This window comes from Mustela putorius, unplaced genomic scaffold (assembly GCF_011764305.1).
Source record: "Mustela putorius furo isolate JIRA1106 unplaced genomic scaffold, ASM1176430v1.1 tig00003896_pilon_pilon_pilon, whole genome shotgun sequence".
NCBI classification, from domain to species: domain Eukaryota; kingdom Metazoa; phylum Chordata; class Mammalia; order Carnivora; family Mustelidae; genus Mustela; species Mustela putorius.
The window spans coordinates 11,193,788-11,216,209 of NW_025422045.1; the positions used below are offsets into that span (position 1 = coordinate 11,193,788).

The window sequence follows — 22,422 nt, forward strand, 5'->3', positions numbered from 1 at the left end:
TGGCATCAGAGGCAGACGCAGAGAAACACAGAGAAGCAGACATGGTAGCCAGATCTCAGAACTGCCAGGTTTCTAGCCCTTCCTGAGGCTTGACGAGGGTCTTCACTGTGCCTTCAGAACCCTTCTGCCTCTTTCCCGGGGGTCACCCCGGTGATGCCTGCTTCTCTGATACAGCCTACAAAACCAAAAGCCATGACTTTACTGCTGGCTGGGTCCATCCCTTCCTCTTTGACTTTCTGGTTTTCCTCTTAGAGGGAATATGAAACTTCAGGTTGGGGCCACCTTGCTGTCTTGGTGTCTGCAAGTTGGGATCTTGCCTCAGCCTCTAAAATTTGCGCATAGGTGACCTGGACCCCACTTCCCTTGGCTCCCCAACAGCCATCCCGTAGCATGCTCCATCTGTTATAGCAGATGGATATGTAATATTTATATGTATATTTATTTATATTTATATCTGAATCCTGTGCTTCTGGAAGGCAGTGATGGCTAATAAATCCCTATACCCTTTTAAGTTCTGGGGAATCAGCTAACTGCACTGGATTCCCCTTGCTCTGGGCATTCCCAGAAAAACCCATCTTCATGCTTTCTTATTACTCTCATAAAAGACTTGCCAATGACTCCCTTGTTTACCTGCCTTTCTAAAACCCCAGGCCTCTCCCTTTTCTTTGGGATGGTCCTTAACAATGAACATTCTGTCCATTGCAATAGCCTGAATGAAATCTTCATTGTCTGGTGCCTTTTGCTTTGACGATCACTAGAGGTTGCTGGAAGCATCAGTTGGACGTGCTGTCCAGAGTCCCAAGTTCCAGTCCTAGATCACTCAACCCTGAGTTCCCCTTTTGGCAGGTTTCGGGTCTCTGTGGAAAGGGCTTCTTGTTTGCAGCATGCCTGAGTGGCAACTCGGCCCTCCAGCCTTGCGCGGGGAGGCGGGGCCGAGAGAGCAGTTGTAACTTTTGCACGCTGCCACCAGAGGGCGGCGGCTCCGCGGAGGAGGGCACTGGCTTCTGCACCGGCTAGCTCATGCAGAGCCTCTAAAATGCGCTTTGGAGTGGAGGCCCCGCAGCGCTTTCAGCCCTCCAGCGCTTTCCCCAGCTTGTCCTACTGCTTTCCCTCTCCCCTCACCGTGCTCTTCAGGCGCCCCCTCCATGTTCCCGCACCTAGAGAGTCCTCCTCCGCTGATGCCCATCACAAGACTCTTGAGTGAGCTGGAGAGAGCTCAAGAGCCAACCTGGAGTTTCTAGGCCTCCAGGGCTTGTCTAGTGACAAAGTCTCTTTCTTCCCCTCTGCAGCCCTCTTACCCCCTTCTCCACTGGGGATACATTGAAAAATCCCTGCAACTGGGAACTAGGGAGGAGCATCAGATGTGGGGAACCCTAAGCTCTGGGCACAGCACTTAACCATCAGCACTTTGGAGCATCATGATGGTCCCTTAAAGTGGGAAAGGCAAGAACGGTTACTCCCTTGGAAAGATGGAGAAACAGGTCCCCAGAGAGAAAAAGTGATTCTCCTCTGGTTGGGCAGCTCGCCAATAGCAGGACTGGGACAGGAGCTCAGTTCTCCATGCCCCAAACCTGGAGCCCCTCAGGGCCGCGCAGAACAGTCAAGTGATAGTTGGCCCCTTGGAAAAATTAAAAGTGAGCCTCCTGCAGAAAGGGGCTCCAGGTACCTCTGGGGCAGAGACCCAAATGCAGCGGCTGGGACCAGTGGGCTTGTGCAGTGCTGCGATTGGACATGGTGGGAGGATCCCGTTTGCTTTTTCGCAGTGTATGTATCTACATACACATTTTCACAGCAAATATAAATACAAAAGCCGGACTGTCCACAGTGGCCATCTCTGGGGGTTGACATAGCAGGAGTAGGAGAAGGATTTTCATTTTCTCTGTATTGTTCCAGTTATTCACCATTCTACGTATAAAGTATATGTAACAGAAAGAAGAAAAGAATGATTCAGTATTTCTGCTTGACAAAAAGGAGCACCTCCTTGCTCAAGTATTGGCGAATATGGAAGGGAATGAAGAAAATAACATTCATCAGTAATGCCCCCCCCCCACCCCCCGCCCCAGATATTGATGTTTTTCTTTCTGGTTGGTTACTGTCTCTACAGAACATGGCTAACAGTATTGACTGTTCAGGAACTTTGTGAAGATTGAATGTATGCAATAGCTAACATTCCAGATGTGTTAGTTGTTTTGTACATATAAAATTCAGCCCCAGACCATATATATTGTTTAGACATTGCTGTTTTCACTTATTTTTCATGGATAATATCTCACATCAATGAGCCTTTAAAAATGATAGTTTTAGTGATTGCCCAAAATGGCATGATATTTAAGTACAATTTGTTGAACTCATCCCCTGTTGTTGAACCTTTAGATTGTTTCCAGTTTTTGCTGTTTAAAATAACAGTGAGATTAACATCTTTAAACATCTCTCCTTGTCAGCATTTCTGATTACTTCCTTAGATGGATTTCTAGAGGCAGGATTACTGGGACAAAGGGTGCAAATATTTTTCAGGCTTTTGATTCGGGTTACCGAATTGCTTCCCAGAAGGATCTTGCCAATTTACACTCCCACCTGCAGTGTGCGAGAATGCCTGTCCCCCAGCACACAAAGGAGGGATTTTTTTGGGGATGGGTGAGATTTGATTATGTTGTTGGACCAAGGAGAAGAAGCCCCGTAGAGAGAGAAAGTTTGAATTTCAGGAGAGAGAGGGACTGTCTAATGGAATGAGGTCCCTGGGAGAAAGGGAGGGGGCTTAGGGGCACGTTTGTAGGAATTGCCTTGGACTCTGAAGGGGGACACCTCATGTTCCAAGACTGGGGGAAAGAGGTATGACTGGATGTGGACAGGCAGTCTCTGTGTGAGCCGGCAGTTGAGATTCAAGGGAGTTAGGCCCGAGGGGTTTCCTCTTGTCAGTAAAACAGGAGGCTAAATTCAAAGGTAGTGGTGAGGCCTGAGGAGGGAGGGACTTGAGGAGAAGACACAACCCTTTTACCTACAGAGACTGACAGGGTTGACGGTTGGGTTGAGGTGTGGGACCCGTACATGGTGCCCATATTCTTGAGGGCTGTGTATATTTTCTCTGCCGTGCACAGCCACCCGGAGAAAGTAAGACTTGTATTCATTAACTTATTTTATTTTTTTAAGATTTATTTATTTATCTGAGAGAGAGAATCTCGCAGACTGCACACTGAGCACGGAGCCCAACAGGCTTGATCCCACGACCCCAAGATCACCACCTGAGTCGCAACCAAGAGCCAGACCTTAACTGACTGAGCCAACCAGGCCCCCCTGTATTCATTAATTTAAACCAACTCCTTCAAAATATGTGGTAAACACTAGAACAATTGGGCTGGTGGGGTCATGGTAATAAAAGTTTATGAATTTCTGGCGTTGTGCCAAACTCAAGGAACAGTTAATTCCTATCTTATGTAAGTTTCTCCAGAAAACTAGAAAAGAGCAAATAATGCCCCGATCGTTTTATGAAACCAGTGTAATCTGGATTCTAAAATCACTAAAGACAAAGCAATCAGTGAAAAGAATAAGCTCTTTTCACCTATGATGTAAATATAAAAATCCCAAATAAAATATCAGCTAACTAATCCAATTATGTATTTAAAACATACATTTTGATTAAGTAGGATTTATTCCAAGAATTCCGAGTTGGCTCCACATCAGCATTCACCCCATGAATAAAGGACAAATACCATACAATACCTCAAAACACTAACGAAGAAAAAACATGTATAGAGTTTATCACTAATTTATGGATATAGGAGAGACATCCTTAACTTGGTGAAGGATTTTTTTTTATATATATAGTATTTTTTAAAAGATTTATTTATTTGACAGAGAGAGAGAGTACAGGCAGGGGGAATGGCAGGCAGAGAGAGAGGGGGAAGCAGACTCCCTGCTGAGCAAGGATCCTGATGTGGGGCTCGATCCCAGGGCCCCAGGATCTTGACCTGAGCCAAAGGCAGACGCTTAACCAACTCAGCCACTCTGGTGCCCCTGGTGAAACTTATATGGCAAACATTTGCTTAATGAAGAGATGTTAAGTGCATTTTCTTTAAGATCTGGAATGAAATGAGGGATGCAAATATAGTGTTACTATTCAGTACATAATAATGGACATTCCTTGCAAAAGGATCAGGAAGAAGCAATAAGAGATATAAGGATGAGAAGAGAAGAGATAAAAAAAGATTATTATATAAAGATAGTATTTTCACTTTCCTTGAAAAACAAAGAGAGTCACCAGACAGATTGTTCAACCTATTAAAAGAATTCAGTCAAATCGCTAGATGTGAGATTGACCCCCAGAAAAGAAATGCTTGGGGCAGCTGGGTGGCTCCGTTGGTTAAGCCCCTGACTCTTGATTTCAACTCGGGTCATGGTCTCAGGGTTGTAAAATTGAGCCCCATGTGGGACTCCGTGCTCTGTGGGGAATCTGCTGGAGATTCTTTCCATCTCCCTTTGTGACTCCCCACACCTTTATCTCTCTCTCTCTCTCAAATAAATAAATAAATAAATAAATAAATCTTTAAAAAAAAAAAAAGGAAAGTAAAGAAATCCATAACATTTCTCTTCACCTGCAGTAACCAACTTCTGGGAGAAAAGGATCAAAATAGTATGTACAATGTCTAGTAATGAACTTGACTAAGAATATACAAGGAACACACAGACAGAACTTTAAACTTGAATCAAGGATGTAGAAACCAACCTGAATAAATGGAGGGATATCTCACACTATTGGATAGAAAGGCTTGCTATTACACAGGCGTCAGTTCTTCATGAGTTAATCTACATGTGTCGTGAAGCGCCAGTAAAAATTCCAGGTGTGTTTTCTGGGAACTTGGCAAACTCATTCTAAAATGTATACAAACAAATAGGACTCAGTCAACCTTGCAAAAGAAGAGCAAAGAGCAGCAAACTACAAAGCCATGTATGAAGCTGAACAAAGCAAAAACAACAACATTGTTTTGGCACAAAAACAGACCAGTAGATCATGGAACAGAATGGAAAACTCAAAGTCAGACCAGAAGTATATGTGTGAGAGGCATCACAAACAATAAAGAAGGGACCAGCTGACGACATAGAGAAAATAAAACGGGACCCCTGCCTGTCACCGCATAAAAATATACACTCTGAATTACATAAATCCTCAATATAAAAGTAAAAATCTAAATTAATAGAAGAAAATATGACAGAGTACCTTTGGGACCTGAGTTGGAAGAAAGACTATATAAAACTTCAAAAGCTCAAACCAGAAGGAAAAAAATGGTTCATTTGATGATGTCAAGATTAAGGATTTCTGTCTAAGAGAAGATATCCCAGACAATACTTGATAGAATGGGAGAATATATTTGTAAATCTAAAAATGATAAGGCATTTAAAAATAAATAAATAGAAATGGTAAGGAATTAATGCATAGAATATTAAAAAATAGAATATACAAATAACTCATGCAAACCAATAAGCAAAAGAGAGACTTCTAATTTCCAGTCCAGGACGTAAAGAGCTTGGAAGTCTACACGCTCTCCTGACAAGTAAAAAATAGAACAAACTGAAAATAAACAACTGTTCTTAGATCTGCCAGAGAATTGAGGACACAGGGCAAACCACTGCTCCAAAAATTGGAGATACCGACAGATGGATGCTCACAACTTAGCAGAGCGGGAACCTCTCTGGGAACCAGTGCTAGGTAGCAAAACTGTACTTGTCAGATTCCTGGAGGCCCAGTGTGAACAAGTCTGAGGTTTAGGAACTCCAAGGGTACCCAGTCTGAGAGGGACACCAAACTGTTGTGAGCCTTCAGAAGTTCTACCAGGTCTCAAGGCAAATATCAAAGACAAATCTATTCACGCTTGTAGGAGGGGGAGGGAAAAAGTAGCCATTTTGAAATATGCCAGAGGACTTCATTCTTAACACCTGCTCTCAGGAGAAATTTTTACCTGAGTCTGGCTTGCCATGGTTTTATCAGACCCAGCCAACCTGGAAGAAGGGAAATACCCATCTCCAGCCAGCTCTAGCCATCTTGTTCCATTTAAGGAGGAGAAAAACCTGGGAAGCACCTGTGAAATTCAGTCCAAAGGTACAGGTTCACTAAAAGATAGAGACCTCATCATCAGCCTTGAGGCTCCTCTTCCCCTGCATACACCTTATACACATCACTAAAGGCCCACTTACTACAGTTCCTTTTATCCAGCACATCATGTCTGGCTTTCAGTAAAAAATTACAATGCATACTCAAAGGCAAAAACACAGTTTGAAAACACAAAACAAGCACCAGAACCAGACTCAGATCTGGCAGAGATGTTTGAATGATCAGACTAGGTTTTGAAATAACTATAAAGGGCACAGATGAATGAAATAGACAACATGTAAGAACAGAAGGGTCATCTAAACAGAGAGATGAAAATTCTAAGAATCAAAAGGAAATGATAGAGATAAAAAAAAACACACTGTAGCAGAAATGAAGAATGCCTTTGATAAACTCATTAATAGACTGGAGGAAGGAATTGCTGAGCTGGAGGATATGTCAATAGAAACTTCCAGAACTGGAAAGCTAAGAGAAAAAGGACTGCAAAAAATGGGATGGGATATCCAAGGACGGAGGAGAACTACAAAAGGTGTAACATACACACAATGGGAATACTAGACAATGAGAGAAAGAAACAAAAGAAATGTTTGAAGTAATAATGACTGAAAATTTCCCAGGGTTAATTCAGACACCAAAACACAGATCCAGGAAGCTCAGAGCACACCAAGCAGGTTAAATCCACCTCCACACCCCAAAACCCTATAATAAGGATATAATATTCAAACTGCAAAAAAATCAATGACAAAAGTCTTTTAAAAATCCAGGGGGAACATACCTTACCTAAAATGGAGCAAAGATAAGAATTACATTGGGGGGAGGCACCTGGGTGATTCAATCAGTTAAGCATCTGACTCTTGGTTTCAGCTCAAGTCATGGTCTCATGGTCGTGAAATCGAGCCCCATATCTGACTCCATGCTTAGTGCAAAGTCTGCTTGTCCCTCTCCCTCCCATTCTGCCGCTTTCCCTGTTCACACACTCTCTCTAAAATAAATAAAGAAAAAGAAAAGAAAAGAAATAAAAAAGAATTACATTCAACTTCTTCTCAGAAAACATGCAGGTAAGAAGAGAGTGTGGTGAAATATTTCCAGTGTTGAGAGAAAAAAAACCTGCCAACTTAGAATTCTGTATCCTGGGAAATGATTCTTCAAAAGTGAGGGAGAAATACCTGCTCAGACCAAAAATGAGGGGAATTTGTTGCCACCAAACCTACCCTGCAAGACATTTTAAAAGAAATTCTTCAGAGAGAAGGAAAACGATCTTGGTCAAAAAGTTGAATCCTCATAAAGCAAGAGTGTTAGAGAAGGAGTAAGTGAAGGCAGAATAATTTTTTTTTAATTTTTTTATTTTTAATTGGCCTAATGTGTAATAGTTTTCTCAAAATAATAATAACAGCAATGTGTTATGATTATAGCTTATGTGTAAGTGAAGTGAAGGACAACAATGATACAAGGCATGGGATGAAGTAATTAGGAGTGCTTGGTTATTATAAAGTACTTGCTGTACTCATGAAGCTCTAGTGTTTTTTGAAAGTGAACTTGGATTAGTTGTAAATGTCTATTGCAAACTGTAGGGAAACCACTAAAAAAGGCAAAAAAAAAGAAAGCATAACTGATGTGCTAAGAAATGAGAGAAAGTAGAATTATATAAATTGCTATGTTAAAACCACAAAAGGCAGGGGTGCCTGAGTGGCTCAGTGGGTCAGGCCTATGCCTTCTGCTCAGGTCATGCTCTCAGGGTCCTGGGATGGAGCTCTGCATCGGGTTCTCTGCTCAACGGGGAACCTGCTTCCCCCTCTCTTTGCCTGCCTCTCTGCCTGCTTGTGATCTCTCTCTGTGTCAGATAAATAAATAAAATCTTTTTCAAAAATTTGAAAAAAAGAACACAGAAGACAGAAAAACAGTACATGACAAAAATAGGAACACAGGACAGGGATAACATAGAAACAGTAACACGTATGGTAGATATTAATCTGATTACAGTATATAATAATCGTTTTAAATGTCAATGGTCTAAATATACCAACTAGAAGACAGAGATTATCAGAGCGAATGAAAAACTGTGACCCAATTATGTTGTCTATGGAAAAACCCACTGTAAATAAAAAGACATATATAGATTAAAAGTAAGGGAATGGAGAAAGATACACCACAATAACACTAATTAAGAGAAAGCTGGAATAACTATATTCATTTCAACCACATAAGAATACAGAGCAAGAAAAGCTTTCAGGGATAAAGTTCTCCAGGAAGATGGATCAGTTCTCTAGGAAGATGGAACAATCCTTAATACGTATGTGACTAACAATAGAGTGTCAATATATATGGCGCAAAACAGATGAAACTGCTAGAAGAAATAGATGAATCCACTCTCCTGGTTAGAGACTTCAACACCCCTCTATCAGAAATGGACAGATCTACCAGGCAGAAAATCAGTGAAGACACAGTGGAATGCACCATCATCAATCAAGCAAATAGAACTGCTATCTATAAATGACTTTCATCCAATGCCAGAATACACATTCTTCTCAAACTCACTCACCAAGATAGACCACACTCTGGGCCATAAAACACACCTTGACAAACTTAAAAAAATAGAAATCATACAATGTCAGCTCCCAGACCACTACAGAAGTCAACAAGAAATCAGTAACAAGGAGAGCTGGGAAGTCCCAAAGTACCTGGACATTAAACAACATAATTGTAAATGACACCTGGGTCCAAGAAGAAGTCTCAAGAGAAATTTGAAAGTAACTCTATAAAAATGAATATACAACTAGTCAAAAAATTGTATAATGCAGTGAAACCAGTGCTCAGAGAGAAATTTATAGCACTGATGCATGGATTAGAAAAGATCTAAAATCAATGATCTAAGCTTCCATTTTAGGAAACCAGAGAAAAGAAGTGCAGATTGAAGCTGAAATAAGCAAAGGTAACAGGTCCTATAGAACAATGGGCAAAATTTGTCAATAGGCAATTTATTAAAGTGGTTACCTAAACAGGCACATGAAGAGAATTATCAGGGTTAAAATCATCAGGAGCGTCTGGGTGGCTCAGTCAGTTAAGCGACTGCCTTCAGCTCAGGTCATGATCTCTGGTTCCTGGAATCAAGCCCTGCATCAGGCTCCCTGTTCAGCGGGTAGTCTGCTTCACACACACATGCACTCTCGCTCTCCCCCCCATCACTCATTCTCAGCCTCTCTAATAAATAAATACATATCTTAAAAAAAAAAATAAACATCTGCTTTTCAAAAGACACTGTCAAGAAATGAAAAGGTAAGACACAGCCTGGAGAAACACATAGGATAAAGGATTTTGTGCCAGTCAACAGCTTATTGCTTGGCATTTCCAAATCCACCCTTCTTCACCTGCACTGTGACCCTGGAGGTGGGCCGTGTAGATATCTCACCTGTGCCATTTGGAATGATGTTGTGCCAGTAGGGCATGCTGGAGGGACACTGACGGAGGAAGGAATATTCTTTTCCAGTTTCCAGTGTCCTGAGAAGTGCAGCCTTTCTTGCACCTGGCTCCTGTAGAGGGCAACTTCCCTAGCTCCCAGATTTGACAGCATAGGGCAACCAGCAGTGCCCAGCTGCTAGAAGCTTCTCTCAACACCTTCTCAAAGTGGTGTGCCACTGGCAGGTGAACCTGACTGTGAACCACTTCCTGTAACACTCCTGTGGTGACTTTGCATCAGGTTCCAGGGTATGGCACCTCCCTGTGAACAATATCCCCAACCCCCAAAGGATAGTAGATTCCCCCTGCTGAGCCACCTCAGTGTCTCCTCCACCATCCAGTGAGCCGTGCTAGGCTTTTTCCAACAGATCTGGAAGTTCTTCTCAGACAACTAGATCTCAGCCTTGCCAGTAGTGGCTGACCCTATATTTTCTATTTCTGTATTCATCAGAGTTCTCTCTGACTCTTACAAGCCAATTCTCCATTATTTCAATCTCCTGTTAATAATTCTCCTGCTTGGACCCTGACTGATACTGACTTACACCCAGAATATCTAAGGAAACCTCACAACTCAATAATAAATGAAACAACATACTTAAAAAATGAAAAGAAGATTTAAAAAGTTCACTGAATAAAATCTATGAATGACAAAAAAGTACATAAAAATTTTTTCAATATGACTAGTCATTAAGAATTGCAAAAGAAAACCACAATGACATACTGTTACATCACCAAATGGCTCAAATAAAAAAAATCCAACCAGAAAACCTGGGTGGCTCAGAGGGTTAAGCCTCTGCCTTTGGCTCAGGTCATGATCTCAGGGTCCTGTGATCAAGCACTGCATCAGGCTCTCTGCTCAGTGGGGAGCCTGCTTTCTCCTCTCTCTCTCAGCCTGCCTCTCTGCCTACTTGTGATCTCTGTCCATCAAATAAATAAAATCTTAAAAAAAAAAAATCCGACCACTGCTGTTGACAATGCAAAGTGCCTGGAACTCATATATTGTTGGTGAGAAAGCAAAATGGTTCATCACTTTGGAATACCGTTTGGCAATTTTTTATAAAGTTAGATATATCCTTATGAATATATCTCATTGTTTTAATCTGCAACTCCTTAATGACAAATGATATTGAGCATCCTTTTGTGTGCTTATTTGCCATCTGTTTATCTTCTTGATGAAGTGTCTGTTGAGATGTTTTTCCCATTTTAAAATTGGGTTGTTTGCTTTTCTACCATTCAGTTTTAAGAGTTCTTTGTGTATTTTGGATATAAGTCCTATATCAGATATGTGTTTTGTAAATATAATCTCTCAGTTTGTGACTTTTTCATTCTCTTAACAGTATCTTGTGAGAGCAAAAGTTTTCTTTAATTGTAATAAAGCCCAACCAATCAATTTTTCTTTAATAAATCATGTTTTTAGGGGCACCTATGTGGCTCAGTCAGTTAAGTGACTGACTCTTGGTTTTAGCTCAGGTTGTGATCTTATGAGTTGTGGGATTGAGCCTGAGCCTGACTCTGTGCTCAGTGGGGAATCTGCTTGAAAAATCTACCCCCCATCCCTCTCCCCACTTGTGAGCACACTTGGGTGTGCTCTCTGTTAAAAATAAGTAAATAGGGGCACCTGGGTGGCTCAGTGGGTTAAAGCCTCTGCCTTCAGCTCAGTTCATGATCCCAGTGTCCTGGGATTGAGCCCCACATCAGGCTCTCTGTTTAGCAGGGAACCTGCTTTCTCCACTCTCTCTGCCTGTCTCTCTGCCTATTTGTGATCTGTCTGTCAAATAAATGAATAATCTTTTAAAAATATAAAATAAGTAAATAAATCTTTAAAAACCAGTCACTCCAGATGCTGTTGAGGATGAGGAGAAAGGGGAACCCTCCTACACTGTTGGTGGGAATGAAAGCTGGTGCAACCACTCTGGAAAACAGCATGGAGGTTCCTCAAAATGCTGAAAATAGAACTAATCTATGACCCAGCACTTGCACTACTGGGTATTTTCCCTAAAGATACAAACGTAGTGATCCAAAGGGGCACATGCATCTGAATGTTTATAGCAGCAATGTCTACAATAGCCAAACTATGGAAAGAACCTAGATGTCCATCAATAGATGAATGGATAAAGAAGATGTGGTATATATACACAATGGAATACTATACAGCCCTCAAAAGAAATGAAATCTTGCCATTTGTGACGACGTGGATGGAACTAGAGGGTATCATGCTTAGCGAAATAAGTCAAGCGGAGAAAGAAAACTATCATATGATCTCCCTGATATGAGGAAGTGGAGATGTAACATGGGGGGTTAAAGGGGTAGGAGAAGAATAAATGAAACAAGATGGGATTGGGAGGGAGACAAACCATAAGTGACTCTTAATCTTACAAAACAAACTGAGGGCTGCTAGGGAGAGGGGTGTCGGGAGAGAGGGGTGGGGTTATGGATATTGGGGAGAGTATGTGCTATGATGAGTACTGTGAAGTGTGTAAACTTGGCGATTCACAGACCTGTACCCCTGGGGATAAAAATATATGTTTATAAAAAATAAATAAAAATAAAAATCAGTCACTCATTCAATCAATCAATCATGTTTTTGGTGTTATATCTAAAAATTCTTTGCTAAACCCAAAGTTATCTAGATTTTTTCCTGTCTTCCTCTAGAAGTTTATGACCAATCACAAGATATTAAAAAAATTTTTTTTAAAGACTTTATTTGACAGAGGAAGAGAAAGCATGAGTGGAGGGAGGTGCAGAGGGAGAGGGAAAAGCCGACTACCTGTTTAGCACAGAGCCTGACGGAGGCTCCATTGCAGGACCCTGAGAGCATGACCTAAGCCGAAGTCAGATGACTAACCCACTGAGCCACCCAGGTACCCCTAAGTTAATTTTTGTGGAAGGTGGAAAGTCTGTGTCTAGATTCCTGCTTTATTCATTTATTTTTATTTGCATATGGACGTCTAGTGGTTCCAGCACCATTTGTTGAAAAGACTATCCTTTTTCCATTGAATTGCCTTTTCTCCTTTGTCAAAGATCATTTGACTATTACTAAATATAAATTTTACTTCAATAAAATAGACTCAAAATAAAATACATGTGTACAAAACAAAAATATGTGTTTGTCAGAAATATAAACAAAAGCATGTACTTTAGACACAGTAGAGTGATTGTCAAGGTATATAAGAGAGTGTGTGGAATGACTATAAAAGAGAGTGAGTAAATGAATGAATGAATAAATGGAAACAAGTGAGGGACCTTGCATGGACCATTGATGATGATTCTGGCAGACTGATGATTGCTATTAAACCGTTCTCCTCTTCTTCCTGGACCCTGGGCCACTGACCTAGAAACTACATTTCTCAGCCCCATTGTAAGCCCCATCTCCAGCTGCTTGTGACCATGTGGCTGAGTTCTCACCTCAATGGGATATGAGTTGAAGTGGCTGTAATTTCCAATTTTATATTCTTAAAGATACTTGCTCTGTGCTTTATCCTCCTTGCCTTGCTGCTCATCAGAAATGATCACAACTGGAACAGTCTTAAAAACCATATATTAAAGATAGCAGAGCTGCCTTGCCCATCTGGGTCCCTGCGTGACTTTGAGGAACAGAGCGTAGCATAGAGGAAGTAAGACATCCTTCCTGAAAGGTGAGACTCCACATCAGTATTTGTGGGAACTATTAAAGCAGGGATAAAATGGGGCTGAACAACATCAAGAACTGTTCTGCCCTGAAGAACAACCCTTCCCACCCCATCCTTCCATGACCTTCATTTTTTTTTAAGATTTATTTATTTATTTTAGAGAGAGTGTGAACAGGGGAAGGGGTAGACAGAGAGGGAGAGAATCCTCAAACTCTCCACTGAGCAGGGAGCCCAACGTGGGGCTCAATCCCAGGACCCTGAGATCATGACCTGAACCAACATCTAGAGCTAGATGCTTAGCCAGCTGAGCTACCCAGGCACTCCATGATCTTCATTCTTATTGACTATGACAATAGCTCTTGGCCTGGTGTCCTGGGGGCCCACCAGTCTATTCTGAAATAGTCTGGATTGGCAATTGTGGCGCTCTCTGGCCCCAAGGGTACATATCCAAGTTTTGGTTATGGTGCAAAGGATAAAAGCAGCCCTCCTCCTCACCCCCTCCACCAGCATGCACACATAGCATACACACTGGATTTCCAGGCACATAAGTAGAGAGTGCAGTCTGAAAGGGGTGAGAGGATTAGCGGGAACATTTTGCTAATCTAGGCAGTTCTGTACTGAATCATTATATTATTCCGGCATCCTACTAGAAGCTGTTTATCACTACCCCCAATCCTGAAAAGTAAGTAACAGGGGTGCATTTCTAACTTCCATAAAGTTAAGTTTAAATGTTTGCATTGTGTGTCATTTTGGTTTGGGTTGTCTCTTATAAGACACCAGTGATTGATATTTTTTAGTCCCAACTGTGAGTCTTTGTCTTCTAATAGAGGATTTAACTCATTTACATGTATTGTTTAGATTATGTATTTTGGTTTTGGTAGTCTTGCTTATGAGTCATACTTGTTTATCATTCTAATTACTTTTGTCGTGTCTTTTATAATGCAGACTGTGTTTTGCTTGCTTTTGTCTTGCTGTGATTTGAGAGATAGACATCCTATTTTTAAATTCTACTATAGAGTTTTAAATTTTTGAAGATATTTTTTTCTTTCAAAAAGACCCACACATTTTTATTATCAAATCTATTAATAGCCTAACAAAATATCAGTGTTCTAAAAAAACTGTTTCTTTGTGTCTGTCCTTTAGCAAGTCACCTCCAAATGAGATGACACAGAATTCCCCCCCCCTCCCTTTTTTTAACTTAGGCATAGCATGTTAAGAGTCTCGGATTTGGCGTAAAATAAATGTAAGGATATCACACATAAATTTATCACACATACTGATACTCAGAAGTCCAGTTTTGATCTTCTTCAGGGACCCTTTTGAATTATAGCTCATCTTACTATTTTATTAGAATTTATTGAAAATGGGATTTTTCTTTTGTTCCTCAACCTTTTTTACCCCTGTGACATACATAGTAAATGACATTGACATACAAGGCACAGTCTCTTGGACATAATCTGTTTTTGATGAATATTAAACATTTTGTAGAGAAGTAGAATAAACTCATCATATTTTCTTTGGCATGATATTTTGAAAACATTTTATAAACATATGAGTGGTAAAATCAGTCCTTTAAAGGACATTTGAACACCTTGTCATTCTATAAGGGAAAGTATATAAATATAAACAATTTTTAAAATATGAAGCTGTGTTTAAATTAAAAATATATCCTTGAATAAATTTTATTTTTTTCCATGTCTTCAAGCATAGATAATATTAGAAAAGGAACAAGTATGTGCTGCTGCAGAATAAATGTGAGTCAATCCTCTTCTAATGTTTAAAATTATCACAGAGTTCAATCATATGTATCTATGTGACTATGAATACAACATGTCCCCTTTGCACCATTAGTCTGGTTTCAATTCAGTCATCATCACTGCCACGTGGCTCCTAATAGAAATGATAGTAGGGTCATGGTCTTCCCTTGCCTGCTAGAGGTGGACGTAGTCTTCCAGTTTGATTCATCCCCCCTGCCTCCTTCCCTATTAAGAATTTATCGGGACACCTGGGTGGCTCAGTTGGTTAAGCAGCTGCCTTCGGCTCAGGTCATGATCCCAGCGTCCTGGGATCGAGTCCCACATCGGGCTCCTTGCTCGGCAGGGAGCCTGCTTCTCCCTCTGCCTCTGCCTGCCATTCCGTCTGCCTGTGCTCACTCTCTCTCCCTCTCCCTCTCTGATGAATAAATAAAAAATCTTTAAAAAAAAAAAAAAGAATTTATCTACACGTAAAATTAAGAATAAAATGAAAGTAAGCCCAAGAATCATGACTCCCAGGCACCAGGATCATTCATAATCCCCACCACTCTTTGATGCCATTGGCCGGGGTAATCTCCACTAGCTCAGGGTGAGATAAGATATATTGTGGGTCATGAGCAATGTCAGTAGTTCTCTACATCAGCCCTGTTTCTGTTTCTCTAGAAAGAGCATTATAATTCAAAGGACTGAGAGTGCTTGATTGTATTTGAACACATTCTGGGTTTTCACAATTAATTTCAAATTAGAAAATATTCCCATCAAAGGAATACAGTGAATGATAAGACAAAGAACAGTATACTCTCTACCTAGTTTAAGAAATATATTAGAAAAAAAACAAAAAGAAGAAAAAAAAAAGAAAAAAAATACAACATTAGAGATACAATTAAACTTGGAGACAATTAGGTCTCTCTGATTTTAAAAAAACAAGCCAAAAGAAGCCCCCCCAAGCCCCACTTTTATTGCTTTATGACATACCTATGGTAATTTATTTTTAACAAATAATTTTCAAAATTCAGTTCTTGAGCTGTCCCTTCTGATTAATGCCCTGGGACAACTGTGCCACTGATGACAATGTAGTTAGGTGGTATAATCATATGACTGCTGGACATGGTATTTCTTGAGCCATCAAATTCATGAATCAACAGTATCTTTTGACTTTTCTCATTGTAAGTTGTTATTTCAATGCTATTTGGTTGAATATATTAATGCCAACAATTCAACATTCAAAATTAGAAGCCTTTAAATGAAAAGTAAGTTTTTTTGTGCCCTGCCTCCAACTCCTGACTTCCTCTCCCAGGAGGAAGCAGCTATGACTATGGTTTCTTGGGTATCCTTCCGGAGATATTCGAAGTGATCAGTGTATACATATGTATCGGTCAGGTTGCATCCAACAGAAAGGCCACTATCCTGGCTTAGCCAGGTAGGAGTTTCCATTTCTCCAGAGCGAGAAGTCTGGAGGTGGGCAGGCGTGGTAGGGTGGTCACAAGAGAGAGCGTCAACGTTGTCATGGTAGCGTCTATGTCTGGCCACGCCCCTCTTTCCTCTCCTCTACATTTAATGTGTGCCCTTCGCTTTCTCACTCATTGTCTCATGAGTTGGCTGCTGCACTCTCATATCAGCACTTCAGAAACCAAGAAGTAGGAGGAATGAGGGGAAAGTATGCCTATATTAAAGCAAAGCATTCTCAGTGGTCTCCCAGCTGTCTTCCATTTATATCTCATTGGCCACATTGCATCACATGGCCACGTGGAGAGAGTCTGGGAAGCGGAATATCTAATCTGGGCCCACTGTCGCTCTCAACAAAATGTCTCTTGGTAAAGAAGGACAGCAATAATTGCATACTATATCTGCCAATCCTACTTGGCTTTTTTCACTTAACTATGTGATTCCACATGCTTTTTCTTAGAATAGACTTGCAATGTCAGATTCATTTTATGTCTTTTTATTCACTTAACAAATAGGAATGTATTGCTCACTTAGGTGGCAGAAGGAGACCAATTGCCTTCTGATAAGGTGGGGTGCCCAGTGTCTCCATTGGTTAAGTTTCCAACTGGATCTCAGTTCAGGTCTCGATCTCAGGGTCATGAGTTCAAGCCCCGTGTTGGACTCCATGCTGGGTGTGGGGCCTACTTAAAAATAAATAAATGAATAAATAAAAATAAGTAAATAGACCCAAGGCCACCCCGAATAAGACAAAATTTTTCAGCATCCTTTTGGCAAGGTGTGGCCCTATGACTAAGTTCTGGCCTATGTGAAGTGAGCCAGGATGACAGATACAACTGTCGGGTCCTGCCTTTGAAGAGAATATGGTGCCTGGGCCGTACTCTTCATGTAGGTGGAATGCTGCATATAACAGCAGCCAAGACCACATCCTAACCACTGCCTCCATGAATGTGCCACACACGGTGACAGGGGCGCAGGAAGCAAAAAAGGAGAGAATTATCTTCTTGCTTCAGGGAGCTCCAAGTCTCCTCATGGGGAAGACCAATGGGTAGACAAATACCTCTGGAGTCATATTGTGAGTGCTGTGGTGGGCCGAGGACCTCTGGAACCCAGCACATGCCATCGCCTCCCATCCCCTCCCGGGTGCATCCAAGCAGCTCTCCAGCCGTTCACACTTGTCCATAAATGGATTTGTCTGTCATCCACACTCATTCTTCCACTAGCTGTCCCTCTCTCCTGCGCGGCTCATGAGCACCCTGCAGCGACTGTGTGCAGAGAGTTACACAGAACCCGTTCTGACGTCTTTTCCTCAGAATCAAGCCAATCAGAATGCACTTTTTACCACAATTTTAACAGATGCCAGGATCATCACACACATGCCATATAATGAAATTTCAGATTCAAATCACAGAATCCATGCTTCTTTGTGCATATTTTTAGACTTTACTCGATAAGAAAAACGATACATTCACTAGTTTTTCTCAAGCGGTCCCTCCCACTTCTCCTGAGTCGGATGTGACGTCAGTCCACAGCACAGCCAAGTGGGGGGAAATGCAGGCAGAGAGGGAGGGTGTTTGCAGTAGTCATTCGTGATACAATAAAAGTAAGGGTCATGCACAGTTATGTATTCCCCTAATTCTTGAGGACTACAGTGAGGTCAGGTGACGACCAAGGAAGCCCAGTGGATTTCATTCCCCTCCCAGGAATGACACTCAAACTCTTCCTCTCTTTCTTAGTCGACTTAAACAATTTTTTTTTTAAGATTTTATTTATTTATCAGAGAGAGAGAGGGAGAGAGTGAGCATAGGCAGACAGAATGGCAGGCAGAGGCAGAGGCAGAAGCAGAGGGAGAAGCAGGCGCCCTGCCAAGCAAGGAGCCCGATGTGGGACTCGATCCCAGGACGCCGGGATCATGACCTGAGCCAAACGCAGCTGCTCAACCAACTGAGCCACCCAGGCGTCCAGAGAGAGCTGGGGGAGGGAGACAGAATCTCAAGCAGGCTCCATGTTGAACGAGGAGCCTCACGCAGGGCTGGATCTCATGACACAGAGATCACAACTGGAGCTGAGATCAAGAGTCAGATACAACCGACTGAGCCACCCAGGTGCCCCTTAAACAAATTTTTGAAAATTTCTCCTAATAAAGAGAAAAATCAAGGATGGAGATCACGGCAAGAATACAGTCAAGGGATGGAATCTGCTGTTTCATTTAATGAGAAAACATAATAAAAGAGCTCAAAACATAATAAAATAGCTCACTTATTGACCCTCATTAACAAATACTAAATCTTGCTTATCAAAAAATGCTGTGAATGATTCGGTTTAAAACATTAAATAGCAAACTTCAAACAAATTGCTTTTATGCAGTTTGGTCACAAAACAGACCAGTCCTCCTGTGGTTGGGTGGCGCTGGTACCAGCCACTGGTCAGCTGGGCTCCTGAACTGGCAAACCCAGGAGACAGCCACAGCTCTCTAGCTGGCGTTAGGGGAGCTGCTGGTGTTAGGGGAGCTTCTGAGACGCATTATTACACTCTGCACAGCCCGGTGGCTTACCAGGCAAAGGTGACTCTCCCAACATTTATAGAAGGAAGGACTGTCCTTCCAAGCTAACCTCTATGTTCAGAGTCTGGAGGAGTTTGTCTCCCTATATAATACTTAGAAAGTAGCGAAGAGCTAAGCTCTTGTGGAGCTCTGGTTTCAGGATGAATGAGTTCCATCGCCTTGAACCACAGTGACCTTCCAGGGCCTCAATTCTTTCATCCCTAAAATGAGATTAATAATAATGACACTTACCTCATTGGGTGTTGTGAGAATTACAGCCCTCGGTTGGTGATAATTATCATCACTTAGAAGTAATTATTATTAGTAATGCTTCCTCCAGATTGTGGCATGGATTGCAGTATGTCCAAACAAACAGATGTTAAGGGCCTCCTGAGACGAGCAGTAGGGAGGCAATGTCTGTGGAGGTTAAAAGTGGAGGCTTTCTGCCGGACTGCCTGCATCCAAGATGACCACTGAGGAGCTGTGTACCCTTGGGCAAGTTACTTAACCTCCCTGAGCTTCTCTCTCTCTCTCTTTTTAAAGATTTGAGAGAGCGTGAGCAGGGGGGAGAGGCAGAGGGAAAAGCAGACTCCCCACTGAGCAGGGATTGGGAGGTGAGGCTGGATCCCTGAACTGAAGACAGACACTTGATGAACTGAGCCACCCAGGCAACCCCTCTTTCCTCATTTTTAAAGTCTTAATAATAATAAGGGACACCTAGGTGGCTCAGCTGGTTAAGAGTCTGCCTTGGGCTAAGGTCATGATCCCAGGGTCCTGGGATACATCAGCCCTCTTGCTCAGTAGGGGAGCCTGCTTCGCTGCTTGTGTGGTGTTGCACTGGCTCTCTCTGACAAATAAATAACTAAAATTTTTTTAAAAAGAAGAAGAAGAAGTGAAACTAATAATGGTGCACATTTTACTATCTGGAATGAAGCTCGGCAAGAGCATCTGAGCTGTCCAAAGGGCTTGTACATGTTCCCATGTACCTCCTACTCTACTAATAGGATAATTAGATTATTCTATTAACAGTACCTATCTCAAAGGGTAGTTACGAGGCATGAACACTTGGAGAGCACTTTACAATAGTGCCAGGCAATAACTATGCCATTATTATTATTACTAATCATCTCCATTTTGTAGATGAGGAAAGTGAGGCCCAGAGAGATTGAGACACAACCCCAGAAGCATGAGGCTCGGGTGGCAGGGCTGGCGCCGGAATCCAGGGGTTCCCTTGGTGCCCCGCAGCTGCCCAGCCTGGGAACTCAACAGCTCCTCTCCCTCCGCTCGCCACCCCACCCCCGGGGAAGGCACCCTGGGAACGGAAAGCTGGCTGTCCTCCAAGTCCCAGGGGCCCTGGAGTCCTGCCCCCGCTGCACCCTCCCCCAGCCCCAGAACAAAGTACACTGCACCGCGGGAACATTCCAGCCCACTGAAAGCCGGGCGGCCAGCCGGCCGCCCGCGGCCCCAGAGCTGCGCAGCGCGTCTTGGACCCCCGGCCGAGCCCCACGGAGCCCCTCCCTACCGTCCGGGCCTCCGCGCCCAGAGCGCGTGCAGACGCGATTGCACCGGAGGAATTCGCTCTTCCTTTTCCTAACCTCCCCGACCCGACTCGGAAAAGGCCGAGGGACGCGGTGGGCGGAGCAGATGCAGAGGATGGCGTGGGCCGCAGTCGGCGGCCAGCGAAGCTGCATTCCCCGCGGTGGCGCGGGGGCTTGGCAGCGCCGGCTCCGGGCGCGCTGGGCTCTGGCCCGGAGGCCCCCACGGCCTCACTTTCCTCCTTTATAAGAAATTAATGCATGCTTTTGTTAAGAAAATAGGACAAGTAGAACAAGGAAAAATATTTCCACGCATCCTACTACTCTGAGACAACTCCTATCAATTTTGATTATGTCCTTGCAGACGTCCCAATGCACAAAACACGCAGATACATATTAACATGAAAGGGATCGTGCAATTGTACTGTTGTTTTTAAATTAATAGACTTTAGTTTTTAGAGCAGTTTTAGGTTTACAGAAAATTGAGATAGTGCGGAGTTCCCATGTACCTCCCGTCCCCATGTACCTCCCGTCCCCACCATCACAGGTTTCCCTATTATTAACAACTAGCGTTAGGGTGGCGCATTCGTCACAACTGATGGACCAGTACTGATACACTATTATTAATAAAGCCCATAGCTTGATTAAGCTTTCCTCTTTGTGCTGTAAAGTTCAAAGCTTTGATAGATACATAATGTCATGGGGCACCTGGGTGGCTCAGTGGCTTAGGCCCTTGGCTCTTGATTTCAGCTCAGGTCATGATCTTGGGGTCATGGGTTGGAGACCCGCAGCTAGGCTCCCTTTTCAGTAGGGAGTCTGTTGGAGATTCTCTCCATCTGCCCCTCCGCTGGCTCACAGGGGCTTGTGTGCGAGCTTGCTCTCTCTCTCAAGCAAATAAAATCTTTACTTTTTTAAAATTTTTTATTTTTTTAAAGATTTTATTTATTTGACAGAGATCACAAGTAGGCAAAAAGGCAGGCAGAGAAGGGTGGGGGGGGGGGGAAGCAGGCTCTCCGCTGAGCAGAGAGTGGGATGTGGGGCTGGATTCCAGGACCCTGAGATCATGACCTGAGCCAAAGGCAGGGGCTTTAACCCACTGAGCCACCCAGTCGCCCCAAATAAATAAATCTTTAAAATAATGCATAATGTCATGTGTCCCCCATTACAGCGTCATGCAGAATAGTTTCACTGCCCTCAAAATCCCCTGGGCTCAACCCATTCATTCTTTCCCTGGGACCTGGTGCAACCACGAATGTTTTTACTGTCCCTCTAGTTTTGCCTTTTCCAGAATGTCATATAGTTAGTCATACAGTAAGTAGCCCTTCCTTAAGTCAGACTGGCTTCTTTTACTAAACAGTATGCTTTTAAGGTTCCTCTGTGTCTTTTTGTGGATTAATAGCTCATTTCTTTTTAATGCTGAATAATATTCCATTGTATGAATGTACCACAGTTTGTTTATCCATTCACCTTTGGAAGGGCATCCTGGTTGCTCCCAGGTTTGGCAGTTGTGAATAAGGCTGCTATAAACGTTCATGTGGAGATTTAGTACACTGTTTTCCAGCTTGCTTTTTTCAGTCACATTATGAATGGCTTTTAGTATTGTAAACATAGATCGATATCATTTTTTAAAAAGTTTTATTTGACAAAGATCACAAGTAGGCAGAGAGGCAGCAGAGAGGGGGGGGGAAGCAGGCTCCCTGCCAAGGAGAGAGCCCAATGCGGGGCTCGATCCCAGGACCCTGAGACCATGACGTGAGCTGAAGGCAGAGGCTTTAACCCACTGAGCCACCCAGGTGCCCCAATTGATATATTTTAATGGCTACATAAGAGTCTATCCCAGTTTATTTCAGCAGCCCCTGCTGTTAAACAGAGAGCTTGTCGTCTCTGATTCTGACCCCATAAATCTGCCCCAACTAGTTGGTCTACACTTGATAGTATCTTGTAGATAAGGCCTGGCTGCCTAAGT

The 22,422-nt window shown here is 42.6% G+C and overlaps 1 long non-coding RNA gene across 2 annotated transcripts in view; it reads right to left on the bottom strand.

Moving 5' to 3' along the window:
• The window catches only part of LOC101675929, a 29,943-nt gene extending 9,262 nt beyond the window's left edge, over positions 1 to 20,681 (bottom strand). The window contains exon 1 of one of the 2 annotated variants that reach the window (XR_001180539.2): positions 20,444 to 20,681. This is a non-coding gene — a long non-coding RNA (uncharacterized LOC101675929). The remainder of the gene's footprint in view (positions 1 to 20,443) is intronic. The other variant, XR_001180540.2, reaches the window with a different exon arrangement.
• Between the last annotated feature and the right edge of the window lie 1,741 nt (positions 20,682 to 22,422).